Source organism: Alligator sinensis, unplaced genomic scaffold (genome assembly GCF_000455745.1).
Source record: "Alligator sinensis unplaced genomic scaffold, ASM45574v1 scaffold907_1, whole genome shotgun sequence".
Taxonomy (NCBI): Eukaryota; Metazoa; Chordata; order Crocodylia; family Alligatoridae; genus Alligator; species Alligator sinensis.
Genome location: NW_005841925.1, coordinates 2431098 through 2458845, shown reverse-complemented (window position 1 = coordinate 2458845; position 27748 = coordinate 2431098). Strand labels below are relative to the sequence as shown.

Here is a 27748-nt window from a genome sequence, read left to right as displayed (position 1 = left end):
TTTGCTTGGGTGTTTGGCAGCCAAGCAGGTGACAGACTACCACAGCAGCAGTGTGGGAACAAACTGAGCACCGTAGCCAGACAAGAGCTGCAGCCCCAGAGCCCCAGCAAGAACAAGCTGCCATGACAGGTTTGATCCCCCAGTATTACTGGAGCTCCAGCACCATGCCACCAAGGGAAGATCCATTGCAGCCAAGGTCAGGGCAAAATCTATGGGCTGGATGACCTAGCTCTGATCTGGGTCTGCGGGCCATATGTTTGACACCCCTGCTTTAACCCAATGTAAAACGGAATATAAATGCACTCTCCCTCTCCTTGTCTTGCTGCTTAACGCCAGTAGCAGCACTCTGCGCACACTCCTCTCCTGGAGAGCGAAGAGACAGAGATCAAAGTATTAGCTGTGTTGTCAAGGGGAAAAGGGGATGACTTACAAGTACTGTGGCTAATCCAGGGTATACTCTGCCAAAATAAAATGATGGCTTAACCTTAACAAAGACACTCATTTACCTCCTAACACAGAAATCCAGTTTGGAGGAGGAGGATACAAGTGTCAACCCAAGGAAATGTTTCTGGGGGTTGGCAAACAATCCAGCTTTGTTTATTGTACTTGTTCCACAGTTCAGTTGTCATGCAAATGCACAGGGCAATTTCTTCTAATTGCTGGCAGCCTCCCTGCATTGTACATTCAAGGGTGATAGTGTTGAAAGGTACTGAGCTATTCCTGTAATACACTGATCTCTTGCAGCTGTCCCAGATGTGACTGGGACTTTATATTCTGCAGGACTGGGTCCTCAAAGATCCCTCAAGGATCAGCAGTAAATGAGACAGTAGGTGGTTGACAACAGTGGGAGGATTAGTCTGCAGGAAAGCATGAGCTAACAGCTGTGGATAAGCTCAGAGCAGACTTTGGGCTTTGAAAAAAGAAACCACACCCCCAACAGATATTTTAAGAAAACATCAGGAATGGGAAGGACCCCTCTGAGGAGTCAAGATAAGAGGGGGTTTGTTCTTTACAGATATATTACAAATTCCCTCCTAGGAGTCTCTTTCTAAATAGAGTTATGCAAGCAAGCTGTACTCCATTTGTAAAAAGTCATTTTCTGGCAGTTAATGCCTGCTCTGGCTGCAAGTAAAAGAGAGACAGATTTTGAATCGATAACATAACTAAAGCCATGGACACACACACACACAAAGGTTAACTTCATAGCAGATCAAGGTGATCCAATTGCTCCATTAAAAAGAAAAACAAGTCACAAAATTCCCAGTGACACCTCTAAAAGCAATGAAACCCTGTCCCAGAAGTAGTATTTTCAAGCTTTCAAATACCTACTTTTCGGTGCACAGCCCATTCGATTCTCATGTGTTCAAAGACAGCCACAGTGAAATTTAATCAAGGTCTATGCCATGGAGCTTCACATCATTCATGTGTCCTTAGTCTAACTTTCTAGGAGACTAAGGTTCCAATTCGGAGAGAGGTGGCTGGTAGGATAGAGCAATTTCAGTTTTCTCCCTCAGTGCTGGTGGTGCTGTGAATCTATCCTCCCCAGAAATTTATAGAATAAAATGGTCCTTAACTATATTGCACATAACCACCATTCCATGATAATTTAACCCTGGAAGATCACTTTTACAGGAGTCCACCGCAAACCCGCTATCAGATCATTCTACCTGGTTGCATATGTTTTTAGGAACACAGAACTGGACATTTGCACTGTTTTGTGGAGACTCAAGTAAACTGAATTTAGAAACACTGGCACCTCAGGTTATTTTACATGAACCATCACAGCATTCAGTCAGAGGAGCTAGGGAACCCCTCTCATACCCCAATGGAGGATCTCAAAACCATCTCTAGCATGTGGACAGCCTCAGAGAAGAGTCCAAGAAAGGTCTAGAACACCTGTACTGAGCACTGATTAGTTCTGTAACAGGAAACAGAACTGTTTGCTATCATCAGGCTGGTCTTCAGGAAAATTAAGACCCACAAAGATCAGCTGTTTTCAGATAAACAAATGCAAAAGTATCATTTCAGTCCAGGTGACTTTTAAACCCCAATTCCTTCAGCGTATTTTCCACTGCTATGGGGACACAAATGAAGTATGGACTTCTCACCAAGTCCAAGACTGGGACCTTAATTTCCTAAAGCAGGGATAACAACACGAGCTCTGGGAGGCAGGGGGAGGGCTGTTGAAGGTGCTCTAATTAAAGCACCTGGAGCATTGTGTGTGTCAGCGTCCCTGCGCTGAAAAGTGGCAGTGGGGATGTTTTAACTAAAGCTTGTTCAAGCTTTAATTAAATCACCTCTGCCATCACTGTTCAGCACAGGGATACTGATACACATGACACTGGAGTATTCTGGAGCACAGTAATTACCATGCTCCAGCAGACCTGGTTAACTGAGTCTGCTCCAACTTGCTCTAATTACAGTGTGTCAGAGCAGCTTCAATTTACATGTACAAGCACCCATAGTGACTCAAACCAGGTGCTGCAGGTCAATGCCTTTCCTTTCTCTTCTGTGGGTTTTCTTCCTTAAATCTGCTCTAAGTTCCTTGCACAAGACAAAATGAGACCTTGGCATTGCAGACTCACTACTATTCTGGTGGGCAGGGTGAACAACTAACACTGCATCCTTTTACAAAGGCTGAAAGTCTGATGCTTCTGGTGTGCAGGACTAGCACTGAATATCTTTTGTGCTACAACCACACTTAATATATTAAAGGCCAAAGCTCACCCTCACTTCCTTCCATTGACAAAACAATAATAACAAAAAAACCCAAGGTTATGCTTCTGCACACCTTTATCAAGATTGTTTCAGGGTTCTTTTTCTCTTGCCCCTTTCAGTATTTCTGTTGTAAGAGCAGCTCTCAAAATTCGTATCAGGAGCATGCAGTTAGGTTCAAAAACCTTTTTCAATTACAACAAAAACACCTGTGGCTCCCTGACAAGCAAATCCAATCATGAGGTAACAGCATCCCAGATTCAAACCTTTTCCTGCTTACTTTGTAGTAAGATTCTGTATAAGAAATCTAATATGCACTGCAGAGAGGCTGTATCCCATCTTCATAATCCCACTGCTTGACAGATAAACTCTGCACCAGACAATCCCACAGATCCGCCCAGAATATTTTAACCTGTTTGGCTAAGGAATCTTGGGATGATACTCTACCCACCTGGGGGCTCCCAATGGCTTTAAGTTCTCATAATAGTACTCCCCCAGACATCATTTCCTTTCCTCTTCCCTGCTGCAACGTGATCTTCTATTTCTTTACTGAGGGCATCTAGATGAACATGCTTCTGCTGCCAGTACGTCTCACAGTCCATTTCTCCTGTCAGCAGGAGGGCATGAAATGCTTTCACAGTAAGAGGTTAAACTACACTAGCCCTATAATACTTCAGCCAGAGGAGCAAGTTAATACAATCCGAAAGGGTTGTGCTACTCCTGTTTTGGTCCAAGTCCAAACCCAGATCGAATCAGGACCGCCTCAAAGGAGGCATCTGTTTACAGCCTTTAAGACCAGGCCACAACATTAAACCCAGGTGACACGCAGCAAAAATGGACCACAGGACTAAGCCCACAGTTCCCAACACACACACACCCACACACACACCCACTCTCCCCCCTTTTTATTAATAAATTCTGCCAATGAGCACAAAAATTCCACACCGAGACCAAACAACCAATAAAATTAGTGATATTTTCACAGCTCTATTATTATCCAGGACACATATGCAACCATATAAATTCAAAATGACATCTCAAGAAGTGGTATTAACTGAAACCTGCTTACTGTGAGTATCAAGTCCAGGTAAATATTTCTCATAGTCACTGGCATGCTGCCTTTTCAGATTTTTTAAATGTTTATTTATTTATTAATTTTTTTACAAATGCAGGGCAGTTAACACTGCATTTACAATTGGTCACTAGTGGCTGGGATTATGGAGAGCTACAAGCAGGGAGACTACCCATTGATTCCTGAAGGAAATCAATGCCAGCCTTGGCTTACTAATGGTTGTCACAAGTTCACATCATAACCCAGCAAACAACCTTCCAAAACCATTTACAGGAGCCTCCTTCACCCTTACAATACCCGGACAGGTAAGAGAGAGTGCACTGAAACCTGAATGAATGTTGAAACAGGCAAGGAAAGTTGCAGCAGGCACATTTTTGTCCAAGGCAGAAGTTTTGCTTGGGCCTGCAGCTTAGACTACTGGAAAGCCTGTCCATGCTATTTACATAAAAGCATTCCAGGAAAAGAAACACCCAAAACCACAGCTAGGCTATGTCCAATCCCTATATGATTAAAACAGAACAGGCAGCATGCAAAAGATAGAGGAGCTGGCCTGACACATACTGGCAGCAGGAGCATTTTCATCCAAACTGCCTAGGTAAAGAAACAGTTTGCTAACAGGATCAGAAATGTGAACAATAATTAAAATCCATTCCCCTATAAAACCTTTTGCATTTTTATGCTCTGATATTAGCTTAACTCCTGCTATGGCCACCGTATTATTATAGCATCTCTTTATAATACGCTGCCTACATGCATTCCACCGTTGATTATTTCAGACTTAAGCAGCGTTTTATTTCACATGCAACTGTGGATTCAATATCTGATGTGTGTTGCAGGAAGCAGTACTAATGATTCAGTTGGTCAGAGTACATAATCATCAACTGGACCAGTGGCCAAATGTAGTGTGAATGAAAGTGTCAACTTGTCTATTACACTGAAGTTTCTGAGAACTTGTGGTCATTAAAAAAGTACTTTTTAAAAAGTTATACAAGGCTGTGACTCTCGAACTTCCAGCCAAATTCTGATTCCAGTAACTATGTTCTGTTACCTTAAATTTTCCCATTATTTCAGCTGATTTCTGTCAGTACTTAGTAATTAAAAGTGCCTCGACACAGCAGAATTCTTAGCACGATGCGAGTACTCGGTGCAAGGGATGCCTCACTACGGCGGGAAAAGCCTTGGTGCAGTGATCAGCTCCCGCCAAAACTAGCAGTTGCACCGTTTGGATGCATGCTACCGATTGGCTCATTGTAAATTATTCATACCCGGCAGCTAGCAATTGGCTCACTAGCCGTATAAAAACTTGGGTAGTTTCCGCCCAAGTCGGAGAACTCCGTGTGTACGTTGGGAACGAGTTCCTCGTGTACCTTGGAGCAAAATTGGAGGTCTGATCAACCACCAACCACTCCCCGTCGACGACCGTCCCGACGTACCCCGCACCCTGCATGCTCGGAAAACATCAGTGTGATTTTGCTTGTACCTACACTGTGTGCATCAACGCAAGTCCCTGTACGTCAGTTTGTAAGTAAAGTTCTTTTCAATTCAACCAGTACGCGTTTGTGCCTAATTCCACTCCATCACGGCCCCATTCCGGCTATACTCCGCACCCACAATTTCCATATTTTCCTCTTGATTTAAATATACATAATAAATTACATTAAATAGCTAACACTTTCATCCATGAATGCACGTGAATGAAAGTGATCCCAAAGTGCAATTTGCATGCGAGTTTGGTTCACAGTACAATATTTTAGAGATCCTTCTGAATTAAAGGGACCATTATATATTTAATGTCTCTGGCTGCTGGATCCAAATATTTGACTACTGTATTTATCAGAGGTGGAAAGGATATAGTATATCATTATACCACTGGCATCATACATAGGATATCACTATATAATAGTTATGCCAAATGACTTTCTTTGATTACTATTGGCCTGTTCTTCATATCTGCCTAGAAGATAAGAGTGCAACTGAGCAGAAATACTGACATTAAGAAAAACCTGCCTACAAAGAACACTCACTCTCATAATCTAGCTATACAGGAAGCCAACCATTCTTAAGCCACTTATTTACTTACACTGCATGGCAAATATGTCATAGAATCATAGGGCTGGAAGGGACCCCGAAGGATTATAGGGTCCAGGCCCCTGCACGAGCAGGAAAGACATCTGGGGTCAGACAACCCCAGCCAGGTGACCGTCCAGTCTTCTCTTGAAGACCTCTAGAGTAGATGATTGCACCACCTCTGGGGGTAGCTTATTCCATAGTCTGGATACCCTAGTTGTAAAGAAGTTTTTCCTAATGTTCAGCCTGAAACTAACTTCCAGAAGTTTGTAGCCATTGTTTCTAGTTTTCCCCCAAGGGCGCCCTGGTGAACAGTTGTTCACCAAGCCCCTGATGTACACTTCTGATATAGTGGTAAGCCGCAATCAGGTCCCCTCTCAGCCTTCTTTTCTTTAGGCTGAAGAGTCCGAGATCCCTCAGCCTCTCCTTGTATGGCTTGCCATGCAAGTCCCTGATCATGTGGGTGGCCCCTCTCTGGACCCTCTTGAGCTTTAGCACGTTCTTGAAGTGCGGTACCCAGAACTGGATGAAATACTCCAGCTGCAGCTGCACCAATGTTGAGTAAAGTGGGAGAATCACGTCTTTGGATTTAATGGAGATGCATCGATTGATGCATGCCAGAGTTTTATTGGCCCTAGTGGCTACTGCGTCGCATTGCCAGCTCATATTTATGCTGGGGTCTGTTGTTACCCCCAGATCCCTTTCATTTGTAGTGCTGGTCAGGTTAGTGATGCCCAGCCTACAGGTGTGCTGGGGGTTCTTCCTTCCCAGATGCAGCACTTTGCATTTCTCTATGTTGAACCTCATCTGGTTACATTCTGCCCAACATGCCAGCCTGTCTAGGTCTGCTTGTCTCTGCAGCCTATCTGCAGGTGTGTCCGCACAACCCCATATCTTGGTGCCGTCCGCAAACTTGGCCAGTGGGCTTTTCACCCCCTCATCCAGGTCGTTGATGAAGATATTGAAGACCACTGGGCCAAATACTGACCCCAGGGGTATGCCACTGCTCACATCTCGCCAGGACGACACCAATCCATTCATTTGGACTCCACAACCAGTTTCGCACCCACTTGACGATCCTGCAGTTGAATCCGATATCTTCTAGTTTTCTGATCAGTACCTCGTGGGATACCAGGTCAAAGGCTTTCTGGAAGTCGAGGTATATGATGTCAACTGCTTTTCTCTCGTCCAGGTGATGAGTCACCTGCTCACAGAAAGAAATGAGGTTGGTCAGACAAGACCTGGCCGCAACGAAGCCATGCTGGCTCTCATTCAGTTTCATGCCTTCTGCAAGTTTGTCACATATAACCTCTTTGATGAATATTTCTAGGATTTTCCCTGGAATAGAAGTTAAGCTAATTGACCTGTAGTTTCCCAGGTCTTCACCCTTCCCCTTCTTGAAGATGGGCACAACATTGGCCCTCTTCCAGTTCTCTGGAATTTCTCCAGAGGCCCATGATTTTTGAAAGACCTTTGCCAGGGGCTCTGCAATTACTTCAGCCAACTCTTGCAGCACTCTTGGGTGGAGTTCATCCAGTCCTGCTGATTGATATACATCTAATTTCTTTAACTGATCGTACACCAGTTCTATGGCAATGGTGGGAACAGTGTCAATCCTGCCCTGCTCATTCTGTGCCCTACCTGGCATGTTGTTCCCCTTTGTCTTGTGGAAGACTGAGGCAAAGTAGTCATTTACGAGTTCCATATTTCCTGAGCGGTAGTGACCAGGTATCCTGAGGCACTGAGCAGCGGCCCCACACTCTCATTAGTTTTCCTTTTACTCCCTATGTAGCCAAACAAGGACTATACAGTTCTTCACGTAAGACATATCATGAGAGAGACTTTCTTCATCATTCTAGACCTAGATTTTATTTTTAACAAGAACTGAAATCACTCTGGTGTTACGACTTGTCAGAGACTTACTTTATCATAGACAGGAGAAAATAGGGCTGTGCGAAGCTTCGGGTGCTGATTCGATTTGGAGGAGATTCAGCGGCCGATATCTCTGAATCCGAATCAAAATCAGGAGACCAATAAAAAGGTCTGAATCGATCGAAGCTCTCCAAATCGATTTGGAAAAGATTCGGAGAGCTTTGGAGATTTGGGCAGTCCCCACTCGCTGTTGCAGGGAGCTGGACCCGGGCTCCATGCTGTTAAGTAGGGGGTGGGGGAAGGGGCTCTGGAGGAGGCTCAAAGCGACCATGGGGGGACCCTTGACAGGCCCCATCTCCTGCCTGCTCCCTCAGCCTCCCTGAGCACCCCCTGACCCCTGCCCGCTCTCCCAACCCCCCCCTTCCCCCATGGCTGCCCCATCTGGCCCCAGCTCCCGACTCTTTAGAAAAAAAAGGTCTGCACTCACTGGCTGCTGCAATGACTGTTGGGGCTTCTGAGGGCTCGTGGCAGAGCCCCCCACACAACATGGGGCAGTGGGGGGCTGCCCCCCACTGCCTAGCAGGACCTGGTGAGTTTGGAGCTTTTTTTTTTTTTTTTTTTTTTTTTTTTAAAGGGAGCGGGCCAGCCATTGACAGGGCTGCGAGAGTGGGCAGGGGATGGGGCCACTGCTGAATCTCTGAGTCAGATTCGGCCAAATCAACTCGGGACAGTGATCTGAATCACCGAATCAAATCACTGTCCCCCAGATTGGCCAAATCCAAAGCAAATACCAGCCACTTTGCACAGGCCTAGGAGAAAGAATGTTAAAAGGATTAGCTAATTAGCCAATGGTGGAAGTTCTGTCTTTGCCGCTGAACGCTGAACTATCTATCAGCACACTCAGTAAAGTGGAAACATGATGCACTTTTTTAACATAGTTTATTGGAACTTATCATACAGCATTAATCAGATGCTAGCAGGGAAAAAACAAGTAAAAAAAAAAACCCCAACAACTACCTACTCAACCCATTAAGCTGCCAATTTACTCTTGAAAATAAAACCAAAAACTTCTGGTTAGGTAACCACAAAGGACATAGCATCAGCAACCTAAACTCTGAGAATACATTTCTAACTTCTCCTCACTCATCAGGCTGTGGCTTGGTTTTTTTTAAGTCTGTCCAACACCATCTCCACATCCATCCAAGACAAGGGACTCCCCAGTTCACCTGCTCCCTGTGATCTATGCTTGCTTTTCAAATTGTAAACACATGACAGAAGCAGTATAGTAAAGGACGGGATGATAAGGAAGGCTTTGAGGTTTTACACAGGAACTTGACTGCTATCTATATCATCTCATAAAAAAGTATCTGTGTGAAAACCTTGCCTCTATACACAGCAGGTTACAGACATAGACACTACTGAGACTTAAAAATGTTTTACAGGGGAAGTAGTGGCAGGCCCATCTTTGGCTGTACTAGCTATTGCAACTACAATTTTAAGAAATTGAGCCAAGCTGTCTTTTATTAGTCAGTATTATTAGAAGGAAGCTGCAGCGCTGCAAAGATATGAAGGCAGCTAATACCTAGAACATCCAAAACTGATACCTGAACCTTAGTGACCAGGGATCCTGGTTTTGTTTAAATATCCAAAGTTCGCTGATTAAACCCCCCCCAAATCCAGGTTTTTCTGCAATTAAAATGAAACGCTGCTGCATATATAGGTATTACTTGAACGCAATGTTTTATCGATATATTTAAAATTTTAAAGCAATCTGGAAGCCTACCAGTGCCTCAATCATTATAATAAAATTTCTAAATATCTATATATTTCAGCTTTTGGGCATTTATTTCATGGAAAATCAGAGCACCTTCTGCCCCTTTTGCTCACCGGGACGTGGGTCCAGCTGCAACTATCCCCCTGACTGCTTTGTGGCACTGAGCAGCCCTGATACAGTACCCTGCCCCTGCCCATGCTGTTGTCCACTCTCAAGCCACAGCCCCCCCAGCCCTGCCAGTGCCCCTCACTCCTGACCCACAGTCCCCTGGCCCTGCCAGTGCCCCTCATTCTCAACCTGCTGCCCCCGCATCCCCAGCCCCCAGTGTGTGAGGAATAGGGTAGATGTCTGGGGAAGGGAGTGTGGGGGCACAGGTGACATGTTGAGGGATAGAGGGGCACATGCCTCCTAAGATTTCTACACCCACAGTGGCGCGCAAGGCAGCAGCCAGACTGGACCTACTCCTGAGAGGAGCCACCTCTGGGATCCAGCACCAGGACCAGGAGCAAGAGGGAGCACCGGGCCACCATGGCAAGAACTAGAGACTAGAACTCTGCCAGCCTGCAAGAGAAAACCCATGGTTTCTCATGTTTTTCCCCTTCAGAGAAGATAATCCATGTTGTTCCCCTTTCAAAGGAGAAAATCCATGTTTTTCCACAGCAAACAGAAAACCTGGATCCCTGATTATCAGTATCTTCACACTGCTGACAGAATCAGGCCAAGGTTCAGCTTTTTTTTAAACGTTGGCAGATGCCAGGTTCAGACCGAACCTTCCTAACAGATCCTGAAAACCTGACCTTTCCCTTCAGGCAGCAGATAAGGCAGGGCTATCGGAAATGGCAGTTTCAAGAAGCCTCTCATCCACTGCCCAACAGATTTAGTTTGATTGGACACTAAGAATCTGAACCAGGCGTCTGGGGAAAGTTATTACTTAATCAGCTTTGCAGGACACAACTTCTTGGGATGCTGGGATATTGTCACCACATGCTAACTTGCAGAGGCACTTTCTGTGAAGTGGATTTTTCACTGCAGAGTTCACCAGGGCAGATGAGATCATGTCAATTAACTGACCAATAAGAGTGAAGCAGGCAGCTTGACCATCTATGTAAGCCAACGGTAACCACAAATACTGGAAAGGGAAATTAATGAGTACCAGTAATGGAAACTTCAGCCTATGCCATATAGAACCTATGCTGGAAAAAGCACTGGAAAATACTGTATTGCAGACAGATGTCTAATTTTATTAATTTTTATCCACTTGGATAAAGATAGTACCTGAGAATAAGCCATATGAAGTATTGGAGGATACTGGGTAAAGTCAACATAGTGCTTTTTCACAGCAGCTCTACAGAACCTATATTCCAGCAGACCCTAGAGCACGGGGTGGGCAATTATTTTGGCTGGAGGGCCACTTAATGAATTTTGATGAGCTGTCAAGGGCCGCAAGGGTAGCCCCGCCCTTTGACAGGTGCTCCTCCATCTTGGGACTGGAAGTCCTGCCGCTGACCCCTGACCTTTGCTACCAGAACTCCCTCCCCTTGCTCCCAGAAGTCCTTGGGGGGGGGGTGCCATTTTGGAACCGGAAAAAACCCCAAAATCATATACTAAAAAACATCTGCTATAACATTGGGAGGGTCGGGTGGGGGAGGGGGTATATGGGGGAGGTGTTGGTGTGTATGGGGGCAAAACGTGGGGGGTGTGCAGAAGGCTGTGGGGGGGAGTGCGGTATGTGTGGGGGGCTGTGAGAAGGGGTATGTGTAGGCCCCCCTCATGTCTCCCCTATGCTACATGGCTTTTGCTGCCAGTGGCAGCAGCATGCAGCAGGCCCTCGGGGCGCTCACAGCCTGCACAGGTGACATGTGGCTCTGGCAGAGTCCTGGGAGCCACACATGGTGGCAAGAAGCAGGGACGGCTGCTGGCTCCGTCACATAGGGTTTCCCTCTGGTGGCATGCAAGTCCCAGGAGCTGCATGTGAGCCATGAAGAGCCCCACACAATGAAAGGGGGCCAACCTGGGTTTCATGCTCCTGCTACCCTACTGGTTGTGGGCTCCGCACTCCACACTCCCACCGGCCCCAGCCCCACACTCTGCACTCCTGCCCAGCTGCAACTTCCTCCCACCCCTGCTTTCCTACTTGCTACTCTGAGCACAGCAGCAGGGAGAGGAGGAGGAGCCGCTGGAGGGCAGGGAAGCAGAGTAGTTCCCTGGGTGGATGCAGCAGTTGCAGCAGCAGCCCCATCCAGAAGCTGTGTGCTGGCTGGGGCTAGGCCCAGGGCCCTCCTGTACACAAGGGTGGGAGTGCAGCATGCTGTGTCAGTGGGAGCAGGCAGGGCCCAGCCCCATGCGAGTGCAGCGGGGGCAGCCACAGGCTGGGCCGGATATGATTTATACAGTTCATATAAAAAGTTGAGTTCTTGCATTACTTTTTATGGGCCAAAGGATTCTGTATTAGTCTCTGCACTGTGCACTAGTGCACACATTTCAGCCTGTACACAAACATGAGGAGATATTCCCTGTCCCAAGGAGCTTACAGATTAGGAATTAGCATGAATCATGCATTTAAACTCTATCCTTAACTCACCTTAATCACCCCAAGAAGGCAGCACATTTGGAAAGCTGTCACCTGTAACACCAGAGCACAGCAGCTACAGAGAATGGCATTTCACTTTTAACAGTTTCTGGATTCTTGCAAATTCTGTCAGACCCCCTGATTATAACTCCTGCCCAGATAATGGCTTATTATATACAGTTACCCTGTCTGAACTTGCAGAAGTTTCTTAACTTTTGCAAATGCAGGTCTTTTACTGCCATTTAGGTTTAGCCAGGTGCATCTTACAACTACAAGAGTTATTTCAAACTTCCCATCTAAAGTCACTCCAGAAAACATGCTGATTGACATTTACACGTACAAACCACTAATGCACTATTTCATGATTTAGAAAGGGAGAGGAACACAGAGTTAGTATAGTTTGTGGATCTAAAAAATATAGGTTAATTAAAGCTAAAGGCTGAGGAACTAAAGAGAAATCAGGTCAAAGGAGGTGAATGGGCAGCATAATGGCAGATGAAATAATGACATAATGGCAGTATAACTGCCATGTGCAAAAACTATTTTGGGTCACACAGCTGATTTCCAAATTCACTGACCACTGAAAAGAGCACTTCTTTGGAATTATTATAAAAAACTCAGTAAAAATCTCTGCTAGAGGCACAACAATAATTAAATAAGCAAACAATTAAAACCATAATTAAAGAGGGAACCCCACACACTTTATATTAAAATTTCCACTAGATATTTCCACTAGATATTTCCCCAGCTAAAATAATGTTCAAGTCTTATGTTTCTTCAAAACATAAGCAGTACAGAAAAAGATTAAGAGAGTGCTTACGAGCACAGACACTATCATCTAGAGGAGGGAATACAAACATTATAGCCATATATGTCCCAAAGATGATGAATAAGGAAAAAGATAGTGAGAGAATCCAAACACAAAGAAGGGTAGAGAAGACTGGCAAGGTAGCCTTCATTTTTCTTGGCCTCTAACAAATGCTTACACCTACTCAACCGCGCTGGAAAAATAACTTTCCAAGGTCATTGCTTTGACTGGACACTGCTCTTATTAAAACTCTTTGGTTGGCATCTCCTCTTCCAGGCCAGTAAACAAACTCATGCTCCTCTACTTTCAAGGCCCTTAGTGGCCTATGCTGACCTCATCTTACACATGCTAATGTTCATTCCTGGTTCCAATCAACTAATTGTGCAAGATTTCCATGCCTCTTGCCTTCGAGGCTCCCATACTCTCTCTCGGGGAGGGAACAAGTCCTTGTATATAACCCCAAGAACACTGCACTGCCCTTTGACAAATGCTTCCTTAAATGTTTCTTTTGCCTTGATGCCAGCAAAAAAAAATTAGCAGCAGTTAGCTCACTGGTGCACTACCCTTTTTTCCTTGTGCTCCCCCATTTGACAGCATTTACCTGTCTCTTATCTAACATTTAGATAGAAAAGACCTTTAGCGCAACCACCATCTTTTGCTCATGTGGCTTCACATTATCTAGCATCAAGGGCCCATATTTCTTCATCCAGGTTCCTAGGAAGTCCCTACCAGAAGTGTAAATAAATAAAAAAAGAAAAAGAGGCTGGGCATTCCCATATGTTACCTTATAAGAAACTGAACAGACAATGAAAATGCAAGTATTTTAAAACTGATAAATGATGTTTCGTATAATTAAATAATGAGTAGAAGTCAAATCACACCATATTGCTGAGGCTAAAACTGAAGAAAGATGGATGGAAGTGTGGGGCAGACTTTCATATGGAGGAGACCATCCACCTTTAAATGGATAACTTTGAACAAAGTCCTAGAGTGGTCTAAGTGTCCTACGCCTTCAGGACTTGCACCAACCGTAATGGCTGAGTAATTCATCAGTGTCTACACCAGGGTGCCCTGTACCCTTCTTTGAACCGGCTGGTTACTGTCAAATTTAAGACACAGAACTGGACCGCTGACCTGATCTGAACTCCCTTCCCACTCCCCATGATCCTATACGAATTCATACAGGGCTACCAGCTTTACATACTCACCCCAACTCACAAGATCAACTTAGAAGACAAATCTTTGAAACCTGGTCCATATGATGACACCGTTTGTCTGGCTTTTAATGAAAGGAAGTCCCTCCCCCTCCTAAAATTTCTCCCTATCCAATTTAAACCAGTAAATTCCTTATGAATTTGTCAAGGGGAAGGAAAGGAAGAAGAAGAAGAAAGAAAGCATCATCCTTGTGATATTTGGTGTGCAAGCCAGGGGAATAATCTCAAAAATGTATATTATATATATGGAATGAGATTTGTGAGAAATGTAGTGTGTACTCATCAATGCCTGCATTCTGGATGCAAGACTCAGTTAAAGGCAACCCTAATCAGAAGAGATTTCTATTTTTAGCTGCTCTGTCAAAAGGAGGTTCTGCCTACTTCTTCATAGACACAGGACTGGGAAGTATCCAAATTGCTGCTGAAATCAGCCAGCACACTGCAGTTTCACCTCAGAAGGTTTTTCCCGGTTTCATGTTTACATGGCAACTACTGTGTTTTCTAAAACAAGCTGGGGGTTTTCTTTAGCAATCAGAAAGCTAAGAAGATGATCCAATGTCAATTTCTGGCTTGAGTTGATTAGTGAGTATTGCTGCTGAGAGTAGGTAGAGAGAACAAAATCCTTCAGCAGTTTAGAAACGTTGTGTGTGTATCCTCCTCCTCCTCGTCATAATAATTCATCATGTCTGTATTCTGAAGTAATTCCTCTTTACTCCTTCCTTAGCTGTTTCTTGTGGTACTTGTCAATTAGACATCCATAAGCAGAAGAACTGCTGTTAAAGCTATGTGACTCACACTGCAGTAATGTGGTTGGAAAATACTCCCATGCCCGGCTTCTAAGGACACACAGCCTTTTATGGTATTTTTAGAGTGGAAGCTGATATAGTAGTTTGCAGCACTTTGCCTTTTGTCTTACAAAGCTTTAAAAAAAGCAGAACATGCCTTTCAGAGTACAGTGCAATATTGAAAGTCTGCGTGGGCTACGAGACAGCAAACAACCTATTCCAATTCCTCCTCTTCAGGAGTCTGACCGACTGTAAATACTATTGCAAAGTCAGGATGTTAACGGTAATGTGAAGGTACCACAGGAGACTGGCACTTCTACAGGTCATCTATTTGATGCAAACAGCATCATGCCTCCAGCCCAGTTAAATCAAAGCCCCAACAGTTCAAAATGTTTATATCTTTTGTGTGAGCGCAACAAAAGCAATTCATGTGAAAACATGGCTCTCAGCTCTGCCATGGCCAAAGCAGCCGGCAGTGACCAGAAAAGAGAAGGTTTTGTTTTGTCTTCACAGGAGGAAAGATGCATAAAAAGGACATATGTGCCATACTGGATGAGAACAATGATCTATCTAACCCAGTATCCAGTCTCCAACAGTAGCAGAAGTGGATGCTATGGAGAGAGAGCACTGAACTGGATTATCTCTAGAGTGATCTAACCCTATTCAAAACCCTCCCTAACATCCACCATTGCTGGTTTGGAAATGCAAGAGAAAATATCTCCAATCATACTGTTCAACAGCCATTAACAGATCTACCATCCAAGCATTTATCCAGACCTTTTTAAACCTGGCTATACTATCTGCCTCTGTGGCAATGAATTCCACAAATTAGCTAAGCATTGCATAAGAAAGTACTTTCTTTTGTCAGTTTTAAACCTGTGTCCCACTCATTTGAGCAGGTGCCCCCTAGTTCTAGTATTCTGGGACCTGATAAACAGCAGTTTCCCGTTCACTTGGGCCATACACTTCCTGATTTTAAAGACCTCTATCATATCCCCCCTCAGCCTTCTCCTTTCCAAACTGAAGTCCTAGCTTTTTTTAGTCTCTCCTGGTACAGCAGCTGCTCCATGTCCCTGTTCATTTTGGCTGCCCTCCTCTGTACCTTTTCCAATTCTACTACATCCTTTTTGGGATGAGGGGACCAGAACTCCACAAAATATTCAAGATGTGGGTGTACCATGGATTTGTACGATGACATGATACTGTTCTTCATTCTGTTTTCAGTTCCCTCCTTAATGATGCCCAACATCTTACTGGCTTTTTTGGTTACTACTGAACTCTGAACTGATGTTTTTAGAAAACAATATACAAGGTCTCATTCCTGAGTCATAACAGGCAGTTCACCCCAGCACTGTGTATGAGGTTGAGGTTATTTTTCCCCAGCTGCATTACCTTGCAATTGTCAACACTGAAATTCATCTACCAGGAGAGCTCCTTGGTTTTTCATGCCTCCCCAATCATGACCCACAGCACAGGCTGAATACTGCATTTTTAAGGCTGTAAAAACTAAGGAGGATAAAGAACAGAGTGCAAGGTACACAACATCTCCAGAAGCCTAAAGCAAACAAGAGAACAAGATGCTTCTCAAGCAAATCCCAGGATGTCATTTTCCCGCTGTACTCAGCCTTGGTGAGGCCACACCTGAAGTACTGCATCCAGTTTTAGGCTCCACAATTCAAAAAAGGATGTGGAGAAGCTTGAGAGAGTGCAGAGTAAGGCCACGTGCATGATCAGATGTCAGGAAAACAGACCTTACGATGACAGGCTGAGAGCTATGGGACTCTTCAGCCTGGAAAAGTGCAGGCTCAGGGGTGATCTGATGGCCACCTATAAGTTTATAAGGGGTGTTTGCCAGGATCTGGGGGAACGTTTGTTCACCAGAGCGCCCCAAGGGATGACAAGGTTGAACAGTTATAAACTCCTGCAAGACCATTTCAGGCTAGACATAAGGAAGAACTTCTTTACTGTCCGAGCCCCCAAGACCTAGAATAGCCTGCCATCGGAGGTGGTTCAAGCACCTACTTTGAACGCCTTCAAGAGAAATGTGGATGTTTATCTTGCTGGGATCCTATGACCCCAGCTGACTTCCTTCCCCTGGGGCAGGGGGCTGGACTTGAAGATCTTTTGAGGTGCCTTCCAGCCCTAATGTCTATGAAATTAGTTAATGGGAAAAGTAGGACTTCTCAGAAATTGTACTTTTATGGGGGGTTGTTCATGGGAGGAGGGAAATAATTCTCACATCTTTCCAATAGTTGTGGTAACTAATAAAATACAGAAAGAAGTCACTTGGGCTAAGAGCATTGCCACTTCTCTTCCTTTTCAGTTCCCAGGGAATAGCCCCAGGATTTGCTTACCAGTTACAACATTTGAGGACCAGCCTGTATTACTGCAAGCCAGTGGTTCTCAACCATTTTGGACTTGAGGCACCCCTCATTGGACTTGAAACACCCCTCCATAACTTTGAAACTGGGTGCCACTGAATTCACAAAATAATAACTGTGAAGCACTATATATATTGCAGTGCTTACCCCCTTACATGGGGGATGGGCAGTAAGGGTACGGGATCATCCAGGCAGGAACAAGCCTGAGCCTGACTTACCTGCTTATTCCTCACACCTTAACGCCCTTCAAAGAATCTGGTGGCGCCCCAGGGTGCTGCAGCACCCTAGCTGAGAATCATTACTGCAAGTCATTGCATAAATTTTGATACTGCATACAAGCACTGTCACCCAAAGCCACTCTGCAGTCTAAATTAATGGATATAGAAGGCTAAAACTTTCAAGGTAGTTTGCAGAAGGTACAGTTTAACTAATATCACACGATAGAGTAAACAGCTTGGCAACTTGCCAAAAGCACAAGGTTTCTGAACAAAAGCAAATCTAGCAAAAATGTTCAAACCAAAAGAAAGTTTAAAAAACTTGGTTGATGTAGCACATGTGTTTTGGCACAGAAGTCTGTAACATCTGTTCAACACACTAATCCAAAGAGATGCCCCCTGCGAGGCTTCCAAAGACACTGTGCAGCATGGGCCTTTTTTTGTGTATAGTTTTCTCTCTTTTCCCTGAACAGTTCCAAATTGGAGAGTTTTTTTTCTCTCTCTGAGGCTCATGTTCATAAAACATCTTTTAAACTAGCACGTGGCTGGCGTACGCTGAAATTCCTAATGCTTCATGCTATGGACAATTTCTCACCATGTAATCTCAAGTGAGACATCTCACAGCTGCTACTTTTAACCCCTCTGAGATGACAGGCAGAATTTCCCAAACCAGTGTTAAGACGGGAACCCCTCTCTTCCTCTAAAGATTGCTCCAGATCACTGAGCCGAAATGTACTTTCCTGAATCCTCTGAGTTGAGGTCCCTCCTCTGAGTTCAAATCCCTATATCTGATGAAGTGAGCTTCAGCTCACAAAAGTTTGTGATATTGTGTGTGTCAAAAGATTTATTTACACACACACACACACACACACACACACACACTTTACTCAAATCTGAGACTCATTCCCCCCCCTCCTTTAACATGGGAGGAAAGCTCCTCATCTTGGACTCCAGTACAATGTGGTGGCAGGGAAGAGGGTGCAGGTGGCTGCTGCAGCTCCAACTCTGGCCCCAATGGGGGAACAGAGGTGGTAGGGACAGGTGCCAGGGGGTGCAAGTAGCAGGGAGACAGGAGGCAGGCATGGGGAGGGGACAAGGTGGCAGAGGGCAAGGTGAGGGGAGGCAAAGGGCAAGCTGCTTGATTCCTCCCACCTCCTGCCCCATTACTACTGCAAGGAGACTGGGGGGAAAGGGGAAAACCCAGTTCAGCCAAGACTGTCAAATTTGATCCTGAAGAGAGGAAGTGAACAAGCAAGAGAGCACAATGTGGAAAGTCCAAAATGTCCATTTTGAATGGTTTAAAAGCAGAGGATGGTAACCTTTGAGGAGCAGCTGCTAAATGAACAGAGCTAGATTTGAATGTGGTCTGGCCTGGCTATCGCCAGTTCCCTCCCCTTTGCCTTCCTCTGCAACACTGCTGATCTACTGCCAGCGATGCTGGTGTTCCAGTTTTGTGGGCCAGACAAAATCACTGTGCAGGCTAGATCCAGCCCAGGGGTCACAGGTTACCTATCCCTTAACTTAACCTATGACTTTAACAAAATCCAACAAGTGAAGTTGCAGCCTTATGCACTATACAGGACCATCACACAGTTACCCCAGGTGGTAGGGGTACTATGCAACCAACCAACCATCTCCTCTTCTTTTCTGGGGAAATCAAATCCTTGATTTTGCCAACTCTCTCCTCAGAAACCAAATGAAACAAGTAATTGCTCAGCTTGTCCGTGTACATCCAGAATAATGCAGTATGAACAATCTTCCTCAGTAACCAATACTAGACTTCTGGTTTGCTAAGAGACCAGACAACATTGCCATATAAAACAGTGCTACATGCCTTAAAATTGCAGGGTTACTCAAAGAACTATGACAACGTTAAATGCTCCACACATTTGAGGTTAAAGAAAAAAACGTTGATACACATGCCCAAGGCTGAGAAAGCTGCCAAAGTCAATAGATGCCTTGTTAAATGTGGAAAGTTCAGCCAATTTTGGAAGTACATAAGCTTTTGTTTTGGGAAAAAAAAGGAAATAAATAAAAGGAGAGTTCCTGGCCTTAGCAATTTGCATTTGCAGGCAAAGTGAGTCTTTAGCAGTACAGTGAAAACAACTGGCTCTCTGAAGCCTGTAGAGACTGATCCACCAGCTCTGCAACTGAAGATTGAAGTTGTCCAAAGGTAAGTGCTAGTTTCACTGCTCCTGTTTAGAGCCCTAGAAGCCTCAATGGAAGTCAATGGCAAGCTGCTGTTGGGCGACAGAAGCGAGCAGTAGCAAAGATGGGCAATGGAATTATTTGTGGGATGTCCCGGGGGACAAAAGTGGAGGCACCGGAGCAGCCTCCCACAGCGGGACCCAAGGCTGGGTTGACCCACCCAGAGAAAGAAACAGAAAGCCTTGAAAAGAGGGCGTACTTACCACCCCCAGGAAAAGCGGAGCCACGCCAAGAAGGGCCGCCAGCACGATTCATCAGTCATTTTTATTGCCGGCTGGGAACGGCACCAGCGGATGATGTCAACAAAAACTGCCACCCGGCAGATTTAAAAGCTGGAGGTGGGGAAATGGAAGGGGGAGCAGCAACGGAGGCAGAGGGCCAAGCTGCTCCCCAGGCTGCAACTCAGCAGGGCTGGCAGCTCTGAAAGGGGCCAGCCGGAGACCCACAGGAGGGGTCTCGACCACCTTAGAAGAATCTCACACCCAGCTCAGCAGGGCAGCCGGGCCAACGAAGGACAGCATCAGGGGATCTCAAGGACCACAGATACCAGACCTGTGAGTGGGGTGGGCAGAGGCCCATACCCCGATTATTCTTTTCTTCCTTTTTTAACTTTATTTTGGAGGGTGCATGAACCAGAGAGGAACCTCCAAGTGGGAAGACTGAAGCAAGAGGGAAGTCAAGAGGGAAGACTGAAGCAGCACAGTAGAAGCCTCAGAGGGAGAATGGATGCAAAGACAAGGACAGTTCCATCTCTTGCTGACATCTGGGGTGAAAAGTCATCAAGGAACAGGCAAGGAGAGAAGGGGGCAGACGAGAACACCAGAAGAGGACAGGCTGGCAACCCATCATCCGGCAGTCCTGAGGCCTGGCGCATGGCTGGAGTATAGGGGAGGTGAAGCCCCAAGAACACCTGCAAAGGGCAACACCCGATCTGCGAGAATCTGCGAGGAAGAGCCCCACCACTGAGGAAAAGAAGACCAAATCATGGCAGGTGAGTGTAGGGGCCTCCCTCAGGGTTGAACGTGACCCAACACACAGGTCCCGGGGACATACCCCTCGGCCAGAACCAGGTGTGCGCTCGAAGGCCACTAGAGAGTGACCAGACGGGTGCATAGGAAAAGGCCAAATGAGAAATAGGTGGCAGGAGAGGTAAGGGGGACCCTACCCAGTGACAAAAAACAGTGAAGGCTCCAAGCATGGAATTCTATCAGATGTCTAAGTAAGCCAGAGGATGAAAACCTAGCTTCAATGAAATCCATGGGAATTTTGTCATTAACTCCTCCCAAAGCTTTTAAAAAGAGAGGGTCCAGAAACCAAAGATGGAGTAGTAACACAGCAAAACATGGTAGGGATGTCCATGTCTAAAGAGTGTTGGTTACTTTGTAGTACAAGGTTGCTGTCCCAGAATCTTCCCACCCCACTCCATCCTCCTCCTTTCCCTCCCTTCCACGTTCACCTTTGGCTTATATGTTTAGTCTCAAAGGCTAGGGACAGACATTACACATAAACTCATTTAAATGATCAGAAACTGGTTTAAACTTGTAACAGAACAGATGTTCAATGCACATAAACCAGTTTGAAAATGGCTGACACCGGTTTGAGATAAACCTGGTTGAATGTAGCATCAGACTTAACTGATTTAGCTCAAAGCGGTTTATGCAATGTCTGTCCCAGACCCTTTGCTGGTTTAAGATAAACCAGACTCCTCCAGCATCCCGGCACGCTCTCTGGGCTGGGCAGGGCTCTCTGCTCTACAGCAGGGCTGGCTCCTCCCCTCTGCTCCCTGGCTGCAGCTCGGCACAGACTTGCAGGCACAGCAGTGTCTGCCTGGCTTCTCCCTGCTAAACAGGGATTATTCCCCCCTCCCCTCTGCCTTATGTAGACACCACAGCATTAGCTAGCAGACCACACGCTGGCTATAGTCCATGCTATGGGAGACGACAGGCAGACAGGCTTTTTGGAGCAAAACAACAGGTAGCTTAATGTCCTTCCTTGGAACAGCTGTTTAAGAAGAGCTCCATTAGTTAATGGAGAGAGGCTTTGTTTTCTTAATGAGTTAATAAATACTGAATTAAGGGTGATAAATATTCCCTGCCAGCAGATCAGGAGGGAGGGGAATAATCAGTGTGTCCTGCCAGGGCCTGACCATGTCCCCCTTAGCTCAGCCCTGTGGAAGCAAAGAGAGGGCTATTCCAACGCCCCTCAGCTTCTAGCCTGAATTTCTGGGATGTCTGCCTGAGTTACAAACAGATTTAGCCTTGCCAGGTTAGACTAATATTCAAAGACTGAATCAATTCAGGCTCAGGCTTTTTAAATGTCTGTCCCTAGCCAAACAGTAGGTTGCTGTTAATTTTCTGGAAGACCTACTGACATCATTAGGGGTCAGGAATAGGAAAAATTTTCATTTCCTAGCTGTTTATAGGCACTCGTTCTATGCTATAGTGCCTTACGAACAACATTATAGAAGAAAGCTGCCCATTTCAAAGGTTGTGAAAGTAACATATTATTCATAGAGAACTTAAAACTTGTTGTTTTTTTTAAATAGACAAGAGCATGGCAGGAAAACATGCACAGTATATATATATAGGGGAGTAAGCCATTTATAATTTAGCTCTCCAACTCCTTAAATGTGATAGGAAGTTCATCATCTTGGCTATGGAAAGTGAAAGGAAGGGGCAAAAGAACATGACACAGGAGGTGGTTAAACAAACGGCCTATCATCTGATGAAAAGAAAGAAGAGGAGAAATGTCCTGCTGTGGACAGAATTAATGAGCTATTACCTTCAGCAATCCTCCATGGGACCATAGTGCTAGGTTAATGAAGCAGCTTGCTCTTGGCATGATGGCAGACCCCTCAATGCTGGCATCCAAAGATTACAGCTCTGATCCCGGAAATAGCGTATTCCTATAATTAATTACTGAGCTGTGCATGTGTACGGTAGACTGCCAATAAAGAGATTACAGCAGTTGCTGAATGCAGATTGCTCACTTGAAACACTAGTACATTGTTGTTTCAGAGAAAGAATTTATTTGATTTATCACTGCCTGTGCTTGACATGGCCTAACTTAATTTAAGTGTTTTTATATAGTCAGCTCTGCTTAATCTGAATCAGTCTGCAAATTACATTTTACTTGGAGCCTTAAAAAGCTTTCCAATTAACATATCAGCAGGGTAGGTCCTCTGCCAATTATGCTTTTTCACGTAAACCAGCTAGCCCTACAGAACACAGAAACAAACTAACCCTGGCTAACCCACAAGTGAAAACATGACCTTTGAATGATACGTAATATTGTCTTTTTTCAACAGCCTTTTTAGCCAGTAGTAGCCAATAAACCATGGGAGGGACTTTAAAGGTTGTGAGGCCATAAGTTAGTTTTGGGCCATAAGTTAGTTTTCAGAAGATCTGAAATAAGTCTCTCCTCTTCCTCCTCCTCAGATATGGCACAAATGGTTTGTTTTTCTGTAAGACAACCTCCACTTGGCTCCACTGACACAGCACCAACATAATTTATGTTCCTTCACTTTCCTTGAACTGTGAGTACTCAAGACGCTTTTGTGCCAACCTCTGAAGCAGTCTATTGAAAAAAAGCCACAGTAACTAGGACACTGGATTCAAATGCACTTGAAAGAAGCTGTTCCCTTTCCTCTCAACAGGCTCTTGGAAGATGCTAAAAAGCAACCCTTCAAAGACCTAACAGAATCAGCAATGTGGGGGAGGGGGTGAATCACCCATTTGAACCTCACATCAGCTGTACGAGCTGTAACTAGGCACCTTGCATGCAAGTGCTTAGCCACAGCTAAACAAAGGATGGCAATGGTCAATGGTAGGGATCAGGTGAGAACAAAACATACTCCCTTGCTGAGGAATCATGGTATATTTGCTCTCTGAATAACGCAAACAATTGTAGGGGATGTGAGAAAGCTGCTCTGGCTGGGATCCTGAAACTGTTTGGAAGAGCCTCTGAGTAAAGTTGGAGTGGTGTGTACAAATTGCAGCATTGAATTCACAAAGTTTCTGCAGTGTTTTAATTCCTTTGAAATGCTTCAAAAACTGGCAGGGCTGTTGTTACACACCATTTTTATTCCAAGTTGATCAGGCACAGTGATGAGTAGGAGAATACAACCAAGTTTTTCGGGCGACTCTGAAGTCAAAGTAGAGGTTTAAGGCTTTTATAGTTAAAGCCGCCAAGATTATTGGCATCACTTCTGCACAGCAGGATTTAGGACATCTGTCTCCTGCACTTGTGCATCCTTTCATTTTGACTGCAAACACTTAGATGTGTATGTGTAGAAACCAGATTGGAAGAAGAAACTTCCTCCCACTAAAAATGTCATTCATTGAAAGAAGCAAGGATATCTTAGGGTGATATCTTTTATTGGACCAACTATGTAATTTATCCCAACTACACAGCTGATTCAATAAAAGATATCACCCTAAGCAATCCTCACCTCTCACATAATTTCTGGACCATCACAACTATAACATCACTGTTACACTACCACTGATTGAAAGAAAATGCAGTGGAGAAACCTCAACAAGGATATCATCTAGGTTGGGGTACTCAGGTTTTTTTTCCTCTCCCAACAAAGAGAGATCAAAGTTGACAGGTCAGCATTCATTAAAACTTCAAAGTAAGGAATCAAGAGCACACAGAAACAAACATTCAACACATATGTATTAACTGATCCTTGAGATATCCCTCTTGTATGACATTTTTCAGGGTGCCACCAAAGAAGCCACATGCTGTTGGAGAACCATGCTTCAGAATCTCATCTTTTAAAAATCAAATCAATTTTTTAATCCTGATGATTGCAAAGAAAACTGAAAGAAGTGTGAAACAAACACATTTTATCTTACAATAATTCCCTCCCTCCCCAGCCCCGCAACTAGTGGTAGCTACAAGAGTACTGTACCAGTAAAAGCATAATGTGCTTATAAGCCACTTTTTTGCAGTATACAGTATACAAGCTGTTTGTATTAACGTAGTCATGTTGGTGCAAAATGGACCAACGAGAACCACAGTCACAAAGACAGTATAAAACACAAGTAGGGAAAAGTAGTTATCTGTGTTAGCCTGAAATCAGGCAGAAGGCAGGGCAAGGTGGTACCTTAGAGAATGAGTTGATCTCTAGGAGCATTTATAGATGTGCTCAGAGAGTGTGTGTGTGGGGGAGGGGGAGAAGGAAGGGCTTTAATTACAGCAGCTCTGAGAGCCGCTCTAATTAAAGCGCCCAGAGCATCATGTGTATCAGTGTCCCCATGCTGAAAGACTGTTGAACAAGCTTTAGTTAAAGTACCCCCACTGCCATTTTTCAGCACAGGTATGCTGATATACACGATGCTGAAGTCTGCTGGAGCACAGTAATTACCACGCTCCAGCAGACTCAATTAATCGCACCGTAATTACACTGCTTTGGAGCAACCTTGCTACACTCGTATAGGTACCTGCCTTCTGCATAAAACACAAAGCCAGTTAGTTACATGAAGAGCACCTTCCTCTGAAGCATCCAATGTGGCAGGCTGACTGACAAAGGACTACAGTAGACTGCACACATTCAGCTGTAGGACTCTGCAGGCTTGCAAAGTCTACAACCCAACTGCAGGCAGTAGGCACTGATTGCAGGCTGCCTAGGAGGACTGGGCCAGCTGGCATGAATAACTGGATGGCCACAGGGAGCTAAATGCTCCTAGGCACGGGAGCTAAGACAGAGTGTCCTGGGGGAGACAGCTAGACCCACAAATAGAGGGAGAGTTAGACTCCTGGGGAAATGAGCCTGAGAATAGAAACAGAGAGCTGAGAACTCAGTGAAAGAGTGAGAAAAACAGAGTATGAAGGAGAGATGGACAGAGTTGGAGGGTTGCTTGGCCAGTGGCTGCAACACCAGTCCACGGACTTCTGGGGTCTGGGAAAAGACCCAGGGCTGCAAGGTTGGAAGCAGCAGCACCATGACAGGGAACTCACCCTCACGAAGAGGAGGACTGCAGTGTGGGAAGAAAGCAACACCTTCTCAGGGTCTGTGAGTTAACCCTTTAAGGACTGTGAGTGCAACCTGTATGGACAAGGCTCTGTTACGGAGTATGGACTTGTGAGTAAGAGGTTTCCTATGAGGCAGCAGGTCCAGGAAATAGAGAACTGTGAATTATTAAAAACTGTTTGAGCTAATTATCCGAAAACCCACTACACCAACACCAGGCACTTTTACAGACAAGACTAGTGTCTTCTCACTAGTATGTCATCACATACACATAGGGCCACTTGCAAAGGATATACAGTGGTTGCCATAATCACCATTTCCTATGGTTGTCATAATCTCCAATCCCCTGGTTATACCATAGATCCTTCAACAAAGCAATTTAGAAGTTCATCTCCACAAAGTCGCAACATTTTCAAACCAGGCAAGATATGAAATTGGTAGAAAAAGTTATGTGCATACATGTCTGTTTAAACAAGGCTCATGGCGATGCAGGTTAAAAGGGATTAGCAATAGGTTTTAGCTAGACCTCATATGCTATTTTTCATACTGCAGTTGTCTCCATACAAGTGTCTGGAATTAAGACAAGCAAGTTTTCAAGTAAACAAGAACTTTGATAGGTACTGTATTACCTCAGTTTACAAGCAGGGAAACTGAGGCATAAAAAGGTCAGCTGACTTACCCAAGGTGCAACAGGGAATTGAAGATGCAAAGAGATTCAGAGCTATTGACTCCTGGCCAATACTCAAACTGCTAGAAGATAGTACTTTCCAGAAAAACTGAACCATTAGACATTGCATATACTGAAAAGACTGCTGCATTAATACGTTCCATTTCAAAATGCATGATGATTAACTTTAAAAAAGCCCCAAATCTGTGTCCTTGTGGTCCAATGTCCACAAGCAAAACTGCTTACTGGCATGCAAGTCAAGAATCTCTCTTTAATTTCTTGTGGGAACCCGTGGGCTCTTGGTAACAGGAGAAGAGAAGGATTTCCATTATGTCATTACTCTGTCCAACATCTAAGACCATAAAAGTTAAATGCAGCACAGACGGAGCTGATAAGAGCTTGGCATTCGAGTTCCTTTTACTCACCAGGCAGCAGCTCTGGGATTTTATTTTTCCATTTTAAAAAAATATGTTACGGTAAGGCTGACACACAAGTCAAAGTCATCTTTCTTTAGTCAGGCTGTTGTGGGAAAAAAAATAAAGAAAAGAAAAGCCGAACAGGGTGAATTAAGGATGAGATGAGGTCACTGAACTTGGAGTTTCCTGGTTTTTCTCAGCATCCATCACCCTAGAGAGGATTATTTTAATGCAGGAAGAGAGGAGTGCTTTCATTCTGATATTTTAAAAAATAACGTTGAGGAAAATTATCATCCTATTCCTCAGAGCTATGCCAGGCTGTCAAACTAAATAAGCAATAACTTATTTAGGGAAGGTCTCTTTAATAAATTAAATGGCAACTGCAGTCCTTTTCAAATGGAGGAACATACATAGCCTCAACGACAATAATGTGAACCTTCAGAAAAAGTTGGGACTAAGCATGTTTCTCAAGGCGATCAGTCATTAACGATTCAATGCTGACAGTCCATGAAGTTACAGTACTTCGCACTTTGGAACTACACTGCTTTCATTTCACAGAATCACAGTGATATTCAGTCAAGCAAGGCTCTTTGATAAGATGCAATATCTTTTATTAGACCCACTGAGTAGTTGGAAAAAAGTTCTTAGCAAGCTTTCAGGCACAATCACCCTTTTTCAGGCATAGGAAGTCTCTGCTGTTCTGAGACTCCAAGTAGCTGAGACGGTGATGCCGATGCTGTACTGTCGGGGCAAAACAAACCACAACCAGTGTTCTGGGTGACAGTCTCACTAAAAAGGCAAAGGATTGAAGGCTGAATTACCCTCTTTTGCCCAAAAGGGGCTGGCCCCCTTCAGATGAGAGTAGATGCATATAGACAGGTTTTACCTGCTACTACTGTGAACAGTCTAAAAGGAAATGGGGTTGTAGCATCTGGTACCTCTCAACACTATTGTAGTCTCATGAAAGAGGGGTGAGTTGTTCTGTTTAATTTTTTACCATTCTGCAAG

The 27748-nt window shown here is 44.7% G+C and overlaps 1 protein-coding gene across 5 annotated transcripts in view; it reads right to left on the bottom strand.

Annotated features, from left to right (window-relative positions):
* The window catches only part of LOC102386824 (USP6 N-terminal-like protein), a 165476-nt gene that overhangs the window by 88863 nt on the left and 48865 nt on the right, over window positions 1–27748 (bottom strand). Inside the window, exon 1 of one of the 5 annotated variants that reach the window (XM_025198590.1) lies at window positions 26337–26417. The exons of 3 other annotated variants lie outside the window; for them this stretch is intronic. The gene's annotated coding sequence lies outside the window, so the exon portion shown is untranslated. Of the gene's footprint in view, window positions 1–22461; window positions 22519–26336; window positions 26418–27748 lie in introns of those variants that run through there. One more of the 5 variants, XM_025198591.1, reaches the window with a different exon arrangement.